The 3199-nt window shown below is 36.4% G+C and overlaps 1 pseudogene; it reads right to left on the bottom strand.

The window, feature by feature from the left end:
• Positions 1-404: 404 nt before the first annotated feature.
• Positions 405-2484, bottom strand: LOC114751508 (protein CYPRO4-like; annotated as a pseudogene).
• Between the last annotated feature and the right edge of the window lie 715 nt (positions 2485-3199).

A 3199-nucleotide genomic window follows, 5' to 3' on the forward strand; every position in this document is an offset into this window, starting at 1 on the left:
TCTTGCTTACAGAAATGAAAAGAGAAAGGAACAAAAAATGTTTGGAGAAGGGTGGAAACAGAGAGATGCAGGATTGAAATATTGATAAAATTGATGACAAAATGCAATCTCAATGCTATCAAGTGAAAATTTAAAATTTAAAATACAAACAAAAGACTAGAAGGGGGAAAAAGAGAATATAAGCATAGAGATAACACATCAGCACAGAGCCACAAAATGAAATTAATATTTCCGAAACCCCAAGGTCAAGCTGATTATTGGCACACCTTACAGTTCAAATAAAATATATCAGCTTCCAGTAGATTTCGCAAAACAATAATACACTGCCAATGATTTCAAATACACGCGCGCGCACACATTGATGACTCTTTATAACTGCAATGTTATTTTAAAATAGAAATTACAAAATAATTCCATTTATAACCAAGTCACTTGTGATATAAATTCATGAAATCTTGGTATACAACAAACAAAATTCTGTTATCCAGCAGTGCAAACAATGACAATATACATAAATACACAATTAGTATGGGTGGATTCAATAGAAATCAATCAATAGCCTATTCTATATATGTTCTATTACTATTCATCCACGAACTGAACTATGTACGAGAGACAAGGGAACAGGGCAAAACAGAAGAAATCTATGGACAACAAAGGTTAAGGTTTCACAAACGAGGTCGTTTTCCACACAAGCTAATAGAGCTGACTTTCATGGGAGTTGCCACCACCAATGGAGCTCCTGGAGAGTCACTATCAGCAAATTTGTCATGCATAAATCGAGATTCTACAATCAACTCATCCTTCATTACTATCATATAACAGTAACAGCTCTTAAGCCCTTGTTGATTTCTATAACATTCATGAACACTGTTCTTCACCTGCTGAAAGCTCCATATCACACTAAAATTACCCATAGTTGCAACCAGGTGACGCTCCTTTTTACTATTCTCAGTGACCTGCAAGAGAAACAACAATTACAAATATGCAATGATTGCTACAAGTTTACACACAAAACTACCCAGTAAATTTAGAACAGTTTCAAACCTGTCAGTCTGCCACACTGCAAGTGAGAGTAGCAAAGTATCAAACATTCAAGTTACCAATCTCATCAGACTAGAAATATCTGATTCACTTCATAACCAAAATAAGCAAAGTATCAAACATTCAAGTTACCAATTTCATCAGGCTAGAAATATCTGATTCACTTAATAACCAAAATAAGTACTATACCAATATACTTACATTTTACGACACCTATCCACAACATTTAGTTCTGGAAGTTACCGAAGTTAATCAAAAGAATACCTATAAGCATGGGCATAAATAATACACTGAAATGGTAAAAGGGGACTAATTAGTGGCAAACTGGCAATAATTGTACTCTGTGGCAGCTACATGAAAGATAGGTAAGTAGTTAGGATTTTACAGCAACAGTTGCATAATGTGTGGATATAGCAGAAGGTAATTACCCATGAAAAACGGCCACCATGAAACTTATTGTTCGTGCCACCTAAAGTGAATCCTGCGGAGACAACTTCAACAGTGTTGGCATTCGTTCCGTGAATCCGTCTTCTGTTTCCCCATCTTTACCAGCTAATAAAGTGCAGATCAATATCAAATAAGTGTCAGTAGTGCCTAGCACCCACTTGCCATCATAGGTAACATCAACGTGGGTGATTGGAGAGCCTAGCCCAGGAAAAATAGTCTTCGACTGCCACATTGATGTCTTTGAATACAACCGTATTCTTCCATCAAGAGACCCTACAAATATTGAACCATCCCCAGCCGTTACAAAGCACTGGAATTTGTTCTTCTGGAGAATAGATACCCGTGGTTCCAATTCAACGCCGGAGAATTTGCTGCCGCAAAACTTTGAACCATTCCTTTCCTGTCACGCATATCCCATTGACAAAGCATATTATCAGCTAAGCCCAAAAACGTCGAATTGGAAGGATCCAATTGTGATCCCTTGGTATCATTTGTAATATCCCTCATAGTGATGTCCACTCCATCCTTCTGAAACTTCCATTCGTTCACAATCTTACCAGTGTCGAGATCAAGTTGGTGAAGACTCGAGGCGTGTGGTATCCCTTCCTTCATTGGATTCATAATCAGCATATCAGTTTCAACCCTCATCAGTATCGCTTTACTTGATGCTGATTGGCCTGAACTGGAACTTCCAAGCAACTTGCCACAATCAAATTTCACAAACACACCTTTTCCATGAACCCCGTGGCTAAAATTTCTGTAAACCTGAACGCCTGTATCATTCACTAAGAAACTATGATCAAGAGCACCCAAAGTCAAGCTCATCACTCGTCCATTAGCATCCTCCTCAAACTCCTCCATCATGCCCTCGGCGTAAAGCCGATCCACTGATGCTCTGGAATTGGCTTCCGCGGACGTCTTTGCATCCTTCTTATGCTCTTCGTCTCCTTCTCGGCCGTGTTCTGGCTCATCGTATTCTCGCGATCAGAGTCGGAGACATCGAGGCCCTCGCTGCTCTGTGAAGCCCCCATGGATGATGAATTGGCCAGATAGATTGACATGAGTTGGTTTGGCTTTCGATGTTGCATACGTAGTTTTTAATCATTACTACTTGAATTCGTTTTGCTTTTGGCGCTTAGGAACGAAGCTTTTCGAGAAATGAGTTGTATTCATAGAATCATAGAATGCGACGTGCTAATTGCTACGCGCTCCTCTCCTTTCTTTTATTTTTCTTTTTTCCCCATATTTTTTTAAAGGGAGAATTTCACTAAAGTCTCATTGATGGGACTTTATTAAAATAAATCCCAAAATTTTGAAATATCACTGGAGTCTGTCAGGCCTAAAATAAAATTAAATTAGAAAGTAAAAGGGCTGTTATCCCTACAAGTGAGGATATAAATTTTAACCAAAAAAATAAAAAATTAACAACTCAACATATAAAAATTTACAACTCAATTTGCAAGTATTCAAGTAACTTACATGTGGGAATCCAATTTTTAACAACAAAAACTAGAAAAATAACAACTATACATATGAAAATTTACAAATAAAAATAACCTATGAACATTTATAACAAATAATAGAAAATTAATAAAATAACAATTATACAAAAAATTTACAATTTATTGGGATTTGTTGTTATTTAATGATTAATGATTAGAAACAAAAATTTACAACAAAAATAATAAAATAACAATTATAAATATAG

This window comes from Neltuma alba, unplaced genomic scaffold, assembly GCF_004799145.2.
Source record: "Neltuma alba isolate B1F8T4 unplaced genomic scaffold, ASM479914v2 tig00006957_pilon, whole genome shotgun sequence".
Taxonomy (NCBI): Eukaryota; Viridiplantae; Streptophyta; class Magnoliopsida; order Fabales; family Fabaceae; genus Neltuma; species Neltuma alba.